Below are 18134 nucleotides of genomic sequence, written 5' to 3' on the forward strand. Positions count from 1 at the left end.
GAAGCTCCATATGCAGCTGAGGATCAAAATAAAGACTGAGAAATCATTGGCCTATTTGGCTGGGAGTATAGATAATTCATGAAGGTAGGGATTTTCAAACCTAAAGTTCATTAAGAAGCATCTGTGAAGCAATTAAAAAAAAATAGATGTTGGTCCCTACCTGAAAAAAAATTGACTCAGAATTTTCAGAGCAGTAGCACAGACATCTTAGTATCAAGAAAGTCTCAAAAATGATTCTGATATGCAGCCAAATTTGAAAGTCACTAGCTTTAAGTTTGAGAACCACTGGATTAAAGTATAGAGGATGAAGCTATATAAACGGCCAAAGAAGAAGGATAAAAATACAAAGAACAGCACATTTTAAGGAGAACTGGTTAGGAGAACCCACAAAAATAAACATCAGTAAGTCGGGCAGGAGTAAAGCTATAAAAAGCCAAAGAAAAATAATTTTAAGGAGAGCTGGGTCAACAGTGTCAAATGGAGCAATGATTCCTTACAAAGATAAGGAATGTAAAAACAAACAAACAAACAAACAAACAAAGACATTTAACTTAGTTTGCCTCAATTAAAACCCATTTGACCTACTGATAGTAAAAGCAGTGTTCAAGTCCTAGAGGTGGTACGTGCCATGTTTAGTACCCAGTCCCACTCACAGGTTCCCAGAGCCAAAAGCAGCTGTTTCACTAGATGGCAGCTTGCCAGAACATTTTTTCTTCAACTGAGCTAGGAAGCAAGACAGGCACAAAACAAGATATGAATTCAAAGAAAAAGACTAATAAATAAACGATATCATAGACATCAGCCAGACCTTTACATTTGGAAACAGCAGGGTGACATGCAAAAGTCACTATATATGTGTGTGTGTGTGTGTGTGTGTGTGTGTGTGTGTGTGTGTGTGTGTACACATATATATATACGTATATATATATGTGTACATACATATATATTCCAGCTGGAAAATGTTTCTAACTAAAGAAAGGAGGCCAGAGAATTTTCAAAAGAATTGTTGAGACTATGAATTATAAAAGGAATATAACAAATCCTAGCTCAATGTCACCACAATAGATGTCAAGTTTTATCTCAAAAAAGCTCTGTATTCACCTTAACTCTTTTTGAAGTGTGCATCTGAGCCAAGTTCTAAAAGAAGATGCTGAAGAACCACAGCTAGAATCAAAACATATCTATTAAAGCTTATGTTCATATGACTAAACTTCTCAAAACAGCTAACTTAGACCACTGTCCCCACCTCCCCGTAGGGGAACAATCATTCATAACATTCTGTCATCACCCTGGTAGGATAGTAGTATATGAAGTACTTCAACTGGGAAATTCAGAGGAACTGAACACAAATTTGGGCTCTAATATACCAGGTTCTAACCCGCTCAGGTAAACCACTGGGAAAACTTCTAAAAATTACTGAAAGCAAGCTAGGACACCTGGACTTCTTTTCAGAAAAATTTTAATTTGCTAATTTTGGTGCATCTATGTACACAGGTGTATATAGTTGCAAAATCTCTTGCTTGAAAAATGAGTGAGGATAACCAATCCTATTTCTGCCTTTTGCAATAATTAATTATATTGGAAACATTTCTTGGTTTGGAAGATCAACTAAAACAAAACATAATAAATAGTATGTTAAGGAGAAAACTTAGCTGTTTTTAACTCCTATAATACTCATAACTGCCAATATTTTCATTGGATTAGTCAAATTAAATAGTCCTGGAAAGCATTATTAGGCTACCATTTTAGTATTTCCCTCACTCAGTCCAAAGTCTATTTCTTTCCAATTCAGTGCTTCACCTGTATGCTAAAGCTCATGACGCTAAAACTAATGATCTCTGTACACCAGGAGTTTAATCAAAAAGCAACATTCAGGTTCCTATTTGAAAATCAAGATCTTGCCTCACACCCTGAGTCTCGTCCTCACAGTCCACAATTGTGCCATTCATATTCTATGTTCTCATGAAATTGTTAAAAATAAGACCCATACCAATGACTACACTTTAACGCAAATGGTCTTACTGTATTACTCCCTGTTGACTCTTATAATTACAACCCATCATTTTGGTAATGCAGATTAAAACTGAAAGCTAAAGTGGACTTGAGTGTCCACTTCAAATTTTTTAATTCACAGATGCAGAATTGGAGGGCTGGAGCAGAGAAGTAACTTACCCAACATCCTACAACTAGTGAAAGATAGGGTCAGGACTTGAACTCAGATATGTTACTTTTTTCTATTATGTCAGGATACTACAATAATTTTCCAAGAAATTTATAACCTGAGAGTTCCTCCATGTCTAAATAGTACACACTGCCCCAATTAATCTGGGTTTGTTTTTTTTTTTTTTCTTTCTTTCTGCGCCTTTGCTTAGCATCTGCCTTTTCATTTGGTCCTCCTGGCAGCTCCATTCTCTATCTTTTCACTGTGATTTATTTGTTCCTTGGTATGTCTGAACAGATTTACATTTCTATCATGAACTTCAACCCTGAAGTTGTCAAGATAAAGTGTTTTGGCTGGTTCTTGTCCCAACGGCAGATCAGATCTATAGGGGTCTGAAGTAATCTGCACTTAAAGATGTACTCTGAAGTAACACTAATCTCTAGGGGAAAAAATGTATTTTCTATCTTAGTATTAGGGATATGAAAATCTTGGTGGTTTTATGGAAAGATCTGGAAGAATATATAGATTTTATATATTTCACTTTACTCCAAATTAGAGAGCCACATTGTATATTTAGACTGTTACCATATAAAATAGTTAATTTCTTTGCATAAATGTATATGTTATGTGCTAACAGTTATTTGTATTGCTCTGTGATAGATGCTTTTCTGATCCTGGAACTTTAAGAAAGGGAATATGAGATAAGCAGTTGCTCGTTTCATAAATTCCAGAAAAAAATGTATGTACAGTACAGGGTTCTGTTAAGGCACAAGTGACAATAGAAACAAACAAGTGTTATGATTCTCCCAGATATAGAAATAAGCAAAAAAAACATACCTTTATGTGATTCAATTATAAAGGACTTTGTGTTAATTTTATATCAACTAGCCAGAAATATCCAAAGTGTTTTTGCTAAAATCCTAATTTTAATTATTGAATAATTAAGACAGTATATACTGAGGTTCATGTCTTTACACTACTTTATTCCTATATTTATTCAGAAAAGAATAAGTGACAGATAACTGAATGTTCGAGAACATTACCTACAGCTGACTGAAGACAAGAAATCACATGAAGTGGTCTATAAGTTCAAGACTGCTGAGATTAAAATAAATAAATACAACTTTTTTAAAGAGGATAGGTCTTTACATTCAATAAAATCCACTTACAACATTTTTATTCACTCAAGATTCAGGTGGGAATGTCTCCTGTAAATCCTTCACACTTTCTCTCACTAGATACCTGATGAAAGGAGGAAAACAGTTATCAGCAAAAAGAAGTCACTGTACAACCTGGAAAGCTGCCTTTCACTGGCTTTGATTGATGGTGACAGTTCAAATCTACCTCGATCTCTCTGATCACATTCTTAATGCTAAAGAATTGCTTGTATGTTCCTTCAACCCAGCTACATCGGATTTATTAGTAATCACACAGGGCAGGCAGGAAAAAGAAAAGACTGGCAGTCTGGATAAATGCAAAGGGTACAGTTGCATACACTGTGGTTAGCTTTAACAAGCACAGAAAGATATTTCTATTTTTCTGACAAGCAGAAACCTACACTGAACAAGATAGTCATACAGATACAGAAGACTAACCCCAACAGGACTGTGCCAAGAAATGCACTAGGTGGTTGACCAGTGGTCTTCCATGATCAAATATAAAAGTAAGCCCAATACATGCTCAGTGGTAGCGTGGATCCCTGACTTTCTCTGGTGAAATGTTCCCCAAAACCTTAGTCTACTCTTGGCTTTCAAAAATCTGCTTTTGAAACTAAATTACCGCTTAAATGAAAACATCAAAGGAACATTTGTATGACAGAGGGAAAAGACCTATTATGTCATCCAGCTCACTTCCTTGCCAGTAATGAATTCTGCCCTCAATTCTTTTCTAAGAGTTAGTCTAGCCCTATTTTTAAAGCCTCAGAGATGGGCACCCATCCTTTCCCTGAGAGAATATTTATTCCACATTTTAATAGATTTCACAATTAGGAAACTTTTCCTGAAAGTCTGTCCAATTTTTCTTTGCTTAATTTCTTTCCTTGGCATTTAGCAATGGCTCAGAGTTCTGAAAATCATTCAAAGTCAGTTGATCTGGAAAAGTGTAGCTGCAAATATCCATGATGACTGTCAAACAGTGAGAGCTTTGGACTCTGGTGGAAGTATGCCTATCATGGGCATCTGAATCACTTTGATTTTCTCTATGAATTCTATTTATGTGTTTGCTTTATGACATATGATTTATATTACCATGACCTTGAATCAGCAGAAATCATCTGAAACTTTCAATGGCATATTTTTTTAGCTTAACAGAAATCAGCACAGGTCACAGAATACCACTAGGGAAAAGATCAGTTACTTGTAGCAAACTTCACCAAGGCTGTGGTCCTAATTTTTTCCAATATGGTAGGCCAAGCCTGGTAAGAGCATCAAAGGCATGAGTCTCTCAAAGGAATAATTCCCTCCTCAAAAGGGTTTTAAATGCCCACTTCAAGGAAATCAAATTTGGTCATCTGATGAGAAAAAATACATATATTTTGAAGAAGCAACCAACTTATCTCTATATTCTTAGATTTTATCTCCTCAAGCCTTTAATTTCTCCTGCCTTATTAAAAACTAAAGACAATAATAATAGTAAAAACTCAAAACAAAAGGCCTAATTTAGACAATAAGCATTTCTGATACTTCTAAAAATATATAATTCTAGATTAATTGCAAATCAAACTTCGTCTTTTGTATTGCTTTATGTTTACTTTTTGACAAATTGATATACATCTAATAATAGGAAACATACCCAATATATTAAGCTATGTAGTATATTTATCTAGAGTGCATATGCTTAGTTTTCAAATTAAAATTTCTCCAAACAGTATGATTTGATATAAAATATGTTTCCAACAAAAGTTTTTAATTTAATTGTCCTTTGAAAGCAACTGAGGTGCATAAAACAAGGTTTAATGTAATTTTGAGTAATTCTCATTATAAAACATCTAAAATAGAATGGAACTTTCATTAACAGCAATATCAGGACCTTTAGTTTTATCTTCCTAATATATGATGCAGTCATGTCATAATGGTCTTCAGATATTAAGAATTTTTTTTTTATCCTTTGCTGCACTTTATTATCACCTTTCTGCTGTTTGTTAGTAAGCTTTTTCTAATCTCATGGCATCCATATAAGCAAGGGACTCATATTAGTGCAATATTCCATGCTCTTAAGAATGCTAACATGCAAAAAGTATCAGGTTATACTGTCGTTGCTGCTAAAAATGGAAGGGCAGTGTGCAAACTAGAAAGGGGCTCTTTTCTGTGGCACAGATGGAAAACATTGTAAAAGTTGCCCCCTCTGAGCAGATCAATTAGAAAAAGTATACTTTCCTTTCTTCTGACCTAAGGCAGTTTCCCAGACTGGATAGATGGCAAGCAGTGTGCTCCCTGGGTTTCAGCACATCACACTCGCCTGGCTAAATGCCCCTGGGCAGGACACAGGAGAAACAACCATATTCAGTGGCTCTGGACTGTGCATGTCATTGCCTGGGTTACCAGTCCATATGATGATAGACAATAAGGAAATGCCCACCAAAGTCCTCCAGTTCCCTTATTACTTGGACGCTGTTTTCTAAAATAAGATCTAGTTCTACTGTGACTTTAAAAATGTGATATTTAAACTAGAATAATCAGAAACAACCTCTTCTTGGATAGGCTTTCCTCAGCATCAAATAGTGAGAAAAAAAAAAAAAACCTGGAGATCTAAGCAGATCTGGAATCCATGTTTTAATATATATGGGTGGTGTCACTGGTCAAATTATTCAAATTCCCTTAATCTTTCCTGATTCATATAATGGAGGTAATAATGGCTGACGGGAAGACTAAATTAAATAACCATGAAATGCTTATTAAACAGTCTATAGAACATAGTTATATACAGTATCTGGCTTTAATTCTACATGGAAAGAAGACAGGGATATATAATAATCTGGCACAGAAAGCTGGCTGTTCCTTTCATTAAAGCTTGATTCTGTATATGAGTCAGTGTGTGGTTGCTATGGAAACCACTGAATAGTAAAGGTGATTACTTTAACAAATTCTTTTGTAGCATATTCACTGCAAAATACTTCTGTTTCTGAGTAGACTGAGGTATGTGGTTTCTTTTGGAACATTATCTAAGACGTTTGTCTTCAAGCATCTGAATTCTTTCTCCCTTCTCCCCAAACCCCATATGGGATATGATATTTATGAGTAAAAAAATAAATAAATTAGATATCCTCAGAGATTTGCTGAAAAGACTAAACAAACTTTGTCTTTTTATATGAATGTTTAATTCTGGAAAAACTGTCTAATACTTTGATCCCATTTCTGCAGCAGTTTAATATTCTATGACTTCCCACCCAATTCTGCACAAAGAACCTTAAGTGGAGGGGTTAAAGTGGGTAAACATCATAGATAACTATTTTCTAAAGAAACTGGTCTAGAGAAATATACAATACTAGATAGGCACTTATAGCTTCTTTTTATAATTTAGTTTTGTTGCTACCTTTTTAATAAGACACTTGTTCTTTAAAATGGAGACTATGATATTATCAACATTTATGCAATTGAAGAGTATTTAAAAAGCTTCATGAGAAAGGGGCTATATTAATCTACTACAATATACTTAACAAATATGTGTGTTTAAATGCTTCACATTTTCTTTCAGCTAAATAGAAAGTTTAATTATTGAAAAAAATCTAATAGAGGAGAACCCTACTGTGAGGCTGGCCTGGGGATTTGGTAAGCTATCCTGAGAAAGCTGTAAGGAAAGAAAGGGCATTTTCTTAGCTAAATTTTCTGCTAACAACCAGTTCTGCTATATGGAAGTCATTATGTTGTGAGCATTATCAATGATCATGTCTAAAGTTAGTATTCATGAGGGCTCACTTTTCTTGGATCACTTTCTAATGTTTTACTCTACAATTAAAAGAAAAATCAGATGTTTCTGTTATTCCCTAAGATACTTTTAAATTATGCCAATATAATTAGAATATGGACGTTTAGTAGACAATTACAGTACATAGTCTATAGTCCCATCCAATAGCCATTATCCTCAGGATCCTAAAAGAAGGTATATAATCCCTAGATAAAAAAGAATCATGAAACTTGGGTTGAGTTCATTCACTTACTCAACAAATATTTATGGAGTACCAACCTACATTGCACTATGACTTTAGTGCTGGAAATGCATGTTAAGCAAAGTAATCATGCTGAGTTCTTGTCCTTATGGAGCTTTTGATCAATTAAGGAAGTACTCATTAATTACATGATCATACAGAAATATAAAATCACAACTCTGTGAAATACTCTGAGGGAGTGCTAGGTTATGCAGTCCTATATGAGTCTGTAACAAAGGGCTTTTAACATAGTGTGGTCAGAAAAGGATTCTTTGAAAAACTTAACACTGGGCTAATGTCTGAAGTAACTAGAAAAAGAAGGAAGGGAAATTAGGACCCTCTTGCCCAAAGACCTTGAGGAGACAGAAGTGTAAGGAACTAAAATAAACACACTGTGACTGAATCCCAGAGAGCAGAGCTTTAGAAAATAGGTGGAAGATTTGCATAATTAACCTGAAAGAGACAGAAAGCCATTGGGATTTTTAAATTTTCTTTTAATGTTTATTTTACTTTTTTTGAGAGACAGACAGAGCATCAGCAGGGGAGGGCAGAAAGAGAAGGAGACACAGAATCCAAAGCAGGGTCCAGGCTCTGAGCTGTCAGCACAGAACCCGACATGGGGCTCGAACTCATGAGCCTTGGAGCTATGAGATCATGACCTGAGCCAAAGTTGGCCACTCAACCGACTGAGCCACCCAGGCGTTCTAAAGCCACTAGGATTTTTAAAACAGCAAAAACATGGGGTGCCTGGGTGGCTCAGTCGGTTAAGCATCCGACTTCAGCTCAAGTCATGATCTCACGGTTGGTGGGTTCCAGCCCCATGTCAGGCTCCATGCTGATAGTTCAGAGCCTGGAGCCTGCTTCGGATTCTGTCTCTCGCTCTCTCTCTCTCTCTCTCTCTGCCCCGCCCCCACTCGCACGCTGTCTCTCTGTCTCTCTCAAAAATAAATAAAAATTAAAAACATTTAAAAAACCCGTAGAGACATTATTAGAATTGTGTTTTGAAAAAGTAAGACTGACTGCAAAATGGAGAATGGAATAGAGATAAAGTGAAGGCTAATGCACTAGTGCAGAGGAGAGCCCACTAGGGCTTTAGTCTCTACATCTCCGTCAGAACTCTTTTTAAGGTCATCGGTGACCCCCACATTCACTAATCACATGGTCAAATATTACTTTATCTAACTGTTCAACAGCATTTGACACAATTGATCACTCCTTTTCTTTTTAAAATATTCTTCCACCCGTGCTTCATTTTTCTCCTTCCCAGTCTCCTTGACTGGTTCTTCCTATCCCCCCTAACAAGCTGCAGTACTCAACAGCTTTTTCCATGGACTACTCTCTTTATGGATCCTCCCTGGGTGATCACATCCAATCCCATGACTTTAAATATATCTGCATGCTGACAACTTGTAAACCTATACCTTCACTTCTAACCTTATCTATTGGATTTTTATTATCTGTCAATCATGCCAAAATATATCTTCAATCTGACCTCCATTACTGACACCTGTTTCAGACCACCATCTTTCTACACCGTGTTCTTGCCTTTACCCAAATCTTCAAAAATATAAACCAAATCATGTCACTCTTTTGCCCGAGCTCTCTAAAAGTCTTAAGAGTAAAACCCCAAATTTTTCTCAGGACTTACAAAGTCCTAAATGATCTGAAATCTACTATCCTTCTATCCTTTCTATTCTCTTCCTTGCTAGCTTCTTTCCAGCTGGTTTCCCTGCTGGTCCTAAAAAAGCTGTAAAAGCCCAGGGAACATGCATTTGCAGTTCTATCTGGAAAGCACTCTTCACCCAATATCAGAAGGCCATCTCTTACAGTTCCTTCACATCTTTCCCCAGACACGTTTACAAGTAAACTTTTCTAGCCACTCTCTATAAAATAACACCCCATTCAAATCACTCTCCTTTACTCTTATTTATGTTTCTTCATAGAATTTATCACATAATTTATCTATATGGAATTTACACCTCACATTTATATGTATTTTTTAGTTTATTGTAAACCACCTCTTCCAAAGATTGTGAGTTCTGTGAGACCTGGAAGGTTGTTCTGATTATTAGTTCTGATTATTAGTTTATGACACAGTGTATGTACACTGTCTAGGCATCCAATAAAATAAAACACTGGTAGGCATCCAATAAAATATCTGTTGAATAGATGAATGAACAAATCCATATAATCAGATTAAAAATAAATTGGCTTCTGAGAAGTTGAACTAAAATAACTTACATACAGTGGACACTCAAAACATAACAGTTATCGATAATTATTTATATATATTATTATATTTATCTGTCAGAAATCCCCATAAGGTAAAAAATATTACTCCTATTTGGCAGATAAGAAAAACAAAGCTCAAAAAAAATTGGAAATTTTTCTCGAGATTCCATAGTCAGTACATGTTTGATTAAGAAGTCTAATCTATGTCTTGTAATTCCTTTCCATTGTCTCCTATAAACAACCTGGGTATTGCAAGCATACCTTGACTTTGTACATTCAGGTAGTTGCATTAAAAAAAAATTGGGCACAAAATAAGGTAATAGCTCGTGGAATACGACAGGAAAAAAAAGTGTCAGAAAATGTACATGTAAAATTCTGGCTCAAGCAATAACCCTGGTTATGACCTTAAACACACTCTTCACCTCTCAACTTCAGTATTTGCCTCTATCAACTGATAATCTTAAAACTTGCATAGTACACAGTGGGATACCAATGATTAATGGTTACTGCCTGCAAAGAATTATCTAAGTGCTAAATAATATTATCATTACTAACAGGCTTGGAATTTTGGTTCAGAACATTTGGCTGCTTATTCAAACTTTATCTAAACTATCTTAAAGTCTTAGGTCTTTAAAACTGGCCTGGCTAAAGCTTTCTCACTGCTTATTGTCTGAAGTGATTTATTTAGAAGAGAGTTTATCCTGTGAGTCTTGTGAAATTTTTAAATTTTTGCTTTTAAAGTTATCCCTCAACAGGAAGTGAAGAAGTATTTATTAGGAAAGCAAAACAACCTCCTAGAGAAGGGATTCCTTCTGAACTTGTTATTTGGTCTCAGCATCCTGTGGTGGATGCTGCTAACTTTCTGAATCCATGATTGAGCCAAATTTCACAATGGCAATGGAATTCCTGAACACTTCCTGCCCAAAGGGATACAGAATCCAGGTACAACAAGCAAGAAGAGAACCACTGACTGGAAAATGGGTCATTAAAAAAAATTTCACTGTAACAATTCAGTAATTTTCCTCCATAAGAATTCTAGATAATTCACTGCAGCACCATTTTAAGGGCTATTTTTCTCAATGAATAAATATTATTTTGACAATCATATCACATATATCATGTATATAGTTTTCATAGATATTTATGGATTGTTTAATGGATAAGAACTTTATTAGAACTGGAAATACAGAAATAAAGACACAGCCACTAACATTAGAAAAAAAATGTTAATGGAAGTAAACACAGGAGATTTTAGGGAAGATCCTAATTTGAGCTGAGGATATAACTGCTATGGCTTTTGATCAACATACAGTATAGTGGTTAAAACAATAGACTCAAGACAAATTCCTGATTACACTCCAACTCTGCTTCTTATTAGCTGTGTGACTTTGAAAAGTTATTGAATTTCTATGTACCTCATTTCTCCATTTTAAAACAGAGATATTATGGGAATGCAAGCTGGTGCAGCCACTCTGGAAAACAGTATGGAGGTTCCTCAGAACACTAAAAATAGAACTACCCTATGACCCAGCAATTGCTCTACTAGGCATTCATCCAAGGGATACAGGTGTGCTGTTTCGAAGGGACACATGCACCCCCATGTTTATAGCAGCACTATCAACAATAGCCAAAGTGTGGAAAGAGCCCAAATGTCCATCGATGGATGAATGGATAAAGAAGAGGTGCTATATATATACAATGGAGTGTTATTCGGCAATCAAAAAAAAAAAAAAATGAAATCTTGCCATTTGCAACTACGTGGATGGAACTGGCAGGTATTATGCTAAGTGAAACTAGTCAGTCAGAGAAAAGACAAATATCCTATGATTTCACTCATATGAGGACTTTAAGAGACAAGACAGGTGGACATAAGGGAAGGGAAACAAAAATAAGATAAAAACAGGGAGGGGGACAAAACAGAAGAGACTCATAAATATGGAGAACAAACTGAGGGTTACTGGAGGGGGTGTCGGAGGGGGGATGGGCTAAATGGGTAAGGGGCACTAAGGAATCTACTCCTGAAATCACTGTTGTACTATATGCTAATTAATTTGGATGTAAATTTCAAAAAAAAATAAAAAATAAAAAATAAAACAAGTTAAAAAAATTTTAAAAATTAAAAAAATTTTTAAAAACTTTAAAAATTAATAAATAAACAGAGATATTAGTGGAATTTACCCCATAGGACTACTGTGAAGATTAAATTAGTTAATATGCTTCCTCTAAGATGAACAGTTATTAGTAAGAAGTAATCAATTAAAAACAAACACTGTCAGGTCTACACAGGACAGAATATAGAAATATTATTATGTATTACAAAATTATTATGCATGTTACATATATACAGAAATATTACATTTATAAATATATATATAAAATAATATTATATATACACACACCAGCTGACAGCTAATGAATAGTATGATCTTTTTGGAGTTTGTTGGACAAGCTCCTGTGGTTAGACATCAATCTTTTGAATTTATATAGCACCTACCAACTAGCTTTAAACCCTTAACAAGCTGTGACATGACATGGGATGATTTGAAGTAGTAACAAGGAAAACAAAAACAAAATAAGGAGCAGAAGGAAAAAGTACATGCTACTTTGCTGAGTTTCACAACCTGACCAATGGCCTACTTAAAATTAAGAACTACACTTGAAGTTGCTGAGTCTTGTTTAAAGTTAACCCTAAGTCCCAAGGAAGTTAGAAAATCCAATGCCTACCAATATAACATTTTATCATAACTTACGTGAATCTTCTATAATGAACCTCAAATATGTTTGGAGGAGATCATTTTGATTACATACTGGCAAGATGTAACAAAACCCCCCTTATCTTCTCACAAATGGAGTTATTTTCATGTAAAGCTTTGGAGGTTAGAGAATCATCACTTCCTACATTGATGTGTGTAAAACCAATGGCTTTGTATATAGTCCCATCCACCCAACTCTCCTGTTCTTTTCTAAACTTTCTAAATTCTATTATACTGTCCCCAACCCCCAACATACACTGACCTATCTCCAGCTCATTCCTAAACAGAGATAGTATTTCCAGGCCTGGGCACCCTGAATATATTCAGAGAAGACTTCACCCTTTTTAAGGCCAGGATGATAGGAAATTTCCCACTGTTACAGCAGATGAACCAGCCTTTATTTACTCAGCATGCTTGATGACAGACTTCTCATACTGGAATGGACATTTGGGGAGTGGCCTGGCTCAGAATCTAAGGCAGAATAATTTCTGTGGGGCAGCACAAAGCCTGCAAAATTGTGTGCGGTTTCCCCTTAAAAACTGTTTATTAAAAGCGTTGCCAATAGTTAGGAATATCCCAGAGATGTTGGCAAGGAAATTCTACTTGAACAAATCATGTAAATATGTGTCTTCAGGATTTTTTAAAATGATGACCTAAAACTGGTTTATATTTTTGCTGCATTTACACTTATTAAAAAATAAATAAGGTAATCAAGTCCTCATTATTGCTACACAGTCAACAAAGGTTATGACCAAACTGGTTTTGATTCAGACAAAATGGAAATTACATATCTCCTTATGTCTAGGATAAGCCTATAAAAATCCATGAGCACAACAGCAACTAATCCTTGATCTGGTTTTCTTTCCTTGGATTGTGACTCCTTGGGTGAAAACAGAACAGCAGTTATAGAATTGGCCTCCAGTTTAAGAAAGTTGTCTTAACACAAAAATGGTAAAATGATAGATATAGATATAGATATAGATATAGATATAGATATAGATATAGATATGGATATAGATATAGATAGATGATATAGATATAGATGATACAGATATAGATATATATAGATTAGATATAGATATAAATAGATATAGATATAGATATAGATGGATACACACACACACACACACACACACACTTTCCTGATTCTTCAATTTCTACAAACTCCCAACTTAAACCACCAACAAAAACAAAAAATAAAAACATTGTAACTCTTTACTGCTGGCTAAATATTTCTCTCTAATCCCAAAATCATTTTGGTAGTGGTAACCCACATATTGCTGCTTGATAAAAATAATCTACTCCAGACAGCTACTGGGTGACTTAATGAAATCAGTTAGAAATAACCTAGTAGATGTGAGGAAAAAATATTCAAGATGATGTTTAAAAGAGAACAGTGTTTCTCAGTAATAGAATAGTTGCTTTGAAAAAGAGATGGAACATATTATTTTCAAAATGTTCCTTTAAAATGCTAAACTCAAGCTACTCTTATGGAAGAGATACAGTTTAAAGGACTAAGGTGTACATTAAGCCATGCAAAAATTACCTTGCTAAACAGCTGCATATAAAATGAACTTTCAAAATTTGAATATTTAAATGCTATACCTATTTAAAGAACTATATTGAACTCTTATTAAAATAAAAAGCTTTCTTGTTGCCATTACTTTGTCATTTCCTGTGATAATTTTCTGACAGAATTTTTTAAAGCAAAACACACTTACAAGTTGTATAAGAAAAATGGGGTAAAACCCATGTTGTGACAACTGTAACCCATCAATGAAGTGATTAGAATAGGGCTATCTAAAATTGAAAATGGCTGGAAAAAACCTCTTTGGACTTTTATCTCATAGAATTCTCCATCTTATTTCACAGATGACATTTTCAAGTTGATGTGGTTTTGCTATCTATGGGCAGCTCCAACTTCCACCTGATAGTCCTCAAATTGCTTTCTTCCTAATGGTAGACCTAATGGAAGGGCCTAAGAAAATGACTGCTGAATCCACTAAATGTTTGTTGAATCTCCCACAAATAAGGGAGTCCCCTCCCCTCCATCCAACTCTCCTGTTCTTTCTAAACTTCCTAAATTCTATTACACTGTCCCCAACCCCCAACATACACTCGCCTATCTCCAGCTCATTCCTAAGAGGAGAGTATTTCCAGGTCTGTGCACACTGAATACATTCAGAGATTTCACCCTTGTTAAGGCCAGGGTTGATAGGAAATTTCCTACTGTTACAGCAGATGAACCAGCCTTTATTTACTCAGCATGCTTGATGACAGACTTCTCATACTGGAATGGACATTCAAGAGGGTTATTCCCACCTGCTTGCAAAGAAATGTTAATGTACAGTATATTGAATAAGGACCCAGGACAATTAAAAATAAGCCAGACTCATGGTGAGTGTATGGAAAAACAACTATAACACATTTTCAACACTGGTAATGTTATTGTTACTTAGATCTTTTTTAAATAGAGACAGAATGTACCTTTCTTCCAAGAAGGGATCATAAAAGTGCAACAGGAACAAAGAAATGAGAAACACTGCATCTTTCTTAGGGTGCAGCTTTTATAAGGTTCTGTACACTAGGTTATTTAACCACTTTGTCTATGCAGTACTTCCCTTCCTCCCAGCAATTTGGACCAGAAAGACCGTAACAGTAATTGGAATATGAGTCACAGGATGTACTTTAGGTCAAGACAGCACTTAAGGAAGACTAAGTCAATAATTTCTCAAATTGTGGAAGTTTGAGAATTTTTCTTCTCCTTTTTTTCCCATTTGTTTACTTTCATTTTTTAAAGTGTTGATTTTATGTTGTCGCCTAAAGTTCTTCATGTTCCTTAGAAATGGGGCTAGCTTTAAAAAAAAAAAAATCACAGGTTTTTTGTTGTTGTTGGTATTACTGCAGTTACTTTTAAATAATTTTAGGGCATTCTATTCTATGTGGATGGATAATAGTGAAAAGTCTTTCCTGATCAAAAGTCCTGATCTAAAGTTATCCTGATCTGAAGTTCACAATAAAAAAATATTCCCAATGAAAGCACATTTAACTAATTGTGGCCACGGCGTATTTCATGGAATAAAACATACTCAGCAGTTTCAAGTAACTTACATTTCTGGAGATCCCGTTTGAAATCTTACTTTGAAAACTGGAATTCCTGGGATCAGGAAGCTTTTTTAATTCATCCAACTGATCAGTCAATGTGCAAGGAACATTCATGGTAATTGTCAGGACATGTATTATGCTTAGAGACAAGTGCTAAGATATGTTGTTGGCACTACAAATGATCTGTGGGGGCGGGGAAAAGAGGAGGGGTAAAGAGTGCATCTGGCAACAGTCTCTTAATTTCCAAGACACCTATCACCATGATGATGAGATCTATAAACAGACATTAACTTAAAATCAGTACGTAATGTACTAAATTATTTATACTCTTGCTATAGGGAGGCAGGGGGAGGGAAGGAAAGAAAGGAGACTATGTCATAGATTTAGAAAGTGTGATTTCCTCAGGCCCTGGCAGTACCATGAGGGTATGTTTTCCCTAAGCAATCTGGTTCTGTTTCTTTGGAAGGGGTTGGGCCTGGGCAGTGAGAGAGAGAGATGTAATCAGAACACATATGGATGGACAGGGGAATTCTCCTAGGTGCACTTAATAAAGTTTATTGCTATTGGGGCAGATAACCTATTTGATGTTCAACTGCTCACTTATGACAGAACTAGGTAAACTGGAATGCACAGAATGAGTAAATTTCAATAGATTGTAACACAGTAGATTTATTTCTATTTTTAGGAAAATAAGCTATTTCCACATTGTTAAGTAGAAATCTAGGGTATGTTATAAAATCTGTATCAAACAATATGGATTCGAGAGTAATCATACATAACCCCTAACTTAAAGAGCTCTGTGTTAGTGGTTTACCAATGAAATTTTATGGTGGACAGAATCAAAACTTGTATTTGAATAAATAATGATCACAGACTATTGTCTTTTTTCTTCAGGATGAAGAAAATAAAATTGATCTGCTATTTTCTGCTAGTCATAATTGGTTGCTAAATTATATCTGTCTACTTTCTTCATAATGTCTTGGACATATAGGAGATAGTGTACCTTGAAGTTTGCACTGTAAAGACAAAATACTGTTTCAGAAATGAATTACCTGAAGTAAACCCATTGAATTTCTCTCCATCCTGACCCATAGAGAGCTATGTTCAGCCTCCTAATCTTCAGAATTTTCCTTATCACCTTATTCTCAAAAATAACCTATCTTTAATTTCCATGAATCCAAAATATAATGACTACTGACCTTTGTTCCAAATGGAACATGAATTTAAATTGCTGCTTTTGGTTTTATTTAGCCCTCCTACAGGCAGGGAAAATTTTTTTTTTCCTTACTATATTCATTTGTTTATACCTCTCATTCATAGAATCATTGAGGAAATTCATTATCTTCTACAAAAGTTAATTCTAAAATTAATAGGCATCCTATTCAGGGACTTCCAATGACCTTAATTCACTGATTATAAATCTTCCTTGTGCATCCCTCAGTTCCTTTGGTGCCAGTTAAAACAAAACAGCCTGCTTATCATTGGCCTAACTAGAGGAATGCTGGGAATTTGATCATTATTATGGAATATTCTGTCAATAACGCTCATTATATTTCTATTTAATCTGCCTTTTAAAAAATCCTTCTCTAAAAATTGTTTCCCTTATAAGAAATAATGCAAACTTTCTATCTTAAAATTAATACAAATTCAAAATAGAAAATCTGTCAAAGAATAGTGGGGAAAAAAGTGTTTAAACCAAAGCACCCCACCTGGAGGCAAAATTTTAATTTATATTTTGATGCATTTTTAAGAAAAAAATGAAAATATTGGATTGATACATGCGCAATATACAATTTTGCATTTTTCATTTTTAGTTATCATGCTATTTCTATGTTGTTAAATATTCTTAGAAAATATAATTTTAAATGAATATAAAAAACATTTCTTGGATGCTGTACTTTTTTTCAATGTTTATTTATTTATTTTGAAAGAGAGAGATAGTGTGCAAGCAGCGGAGGGGCAGATAAAGAGGAAGAGAGAGAGGGAAACAGAGAGAATCCCAAGCAGGTTCCACGCTGTCAGCACAGAGTCCAATGCAGCACTCGAGTTCACAAACTTAAGATCATGACCTCAGCCAAAATCAAGAGTCAGATGCTTCCTTCACTGACTGAGCCACTTAGGTGCCCCAAATGCAGCAGACTTTTAACAAAAGTGTTTTTAATTCTATTTTTCCATTTTATTGTTAAATATATTTGAGATGTGTTTTGTTGTATAGTGATGTAAGGATCTAACATGATCTTTAAAAAAAAATGTTTCCAAACATTTTCTTTTGAATAATATATTATTTCTCATTGGTTTCACATGTCTTCCTTAGCTTTGTTAATGATATCCTCAAATATGCCCTCATTCTCCTTTAATCCATGATGTTAATAGTGTGTTTTTTTTTAAATCCAAATTTGATTATATTACTACATTGTCTGAGCAACTCATGGTATAAGAGGAAGACTGCAGGAGATGTGGATTTTGAGTGAAACTAAATAAGTATGTCAGTTTCCAAAATTTGAGTTACCACTGAGCTTGGAGTTTAGGGATGGGCAACATGAAGATAATTTTTAGGGCATACTAGTGGATTGAAATCAGTGCAAATAAGTTCAAAGCTTGAGTCTGAATCACTCCATTGTTTAGAGGTAAAGTAGTTGAGGAATTACTGACAAAGAATCAAGAATCACAAGAGAAGTAGTATCAAAGAGAATGATGATAACCCAGAAACTAAAATTCTCAAGAACTGGGGGTGTTGTGA

The 18134-nt window shown here is 34.9% G+C and overlaps 1 long non-coding RNA gene across 1 annotated transcript in view; it reads right to left on the reverse strand.

Moving 5' to 3' along the window:
- Positions 1 to 18134, reverse strand: part of LOC128314467 (uncharacterized) — a 194593-nt gene that overhangs the window by 140432 nt on the left and 36027 nt on the right. The gene's annotated exons all lie outside the window — the stretch shown is intronic.

The sequence above is a fragment of the Acinonyx jubatus genome, chromosome B1 (assembly GCF_027475565.1).
Source record: "Acinonyx jubatus isolate Ajub_Pintada_27869175 chromosome B1, VMU_Ajub_asm_v1.0, whole genome shotgun sequence".
NCBI lineage: Eukaryota > Metazoa > Chordata > Mammalia > Carnivora > Felidae > Acinonyx > Acinonyx jubatus.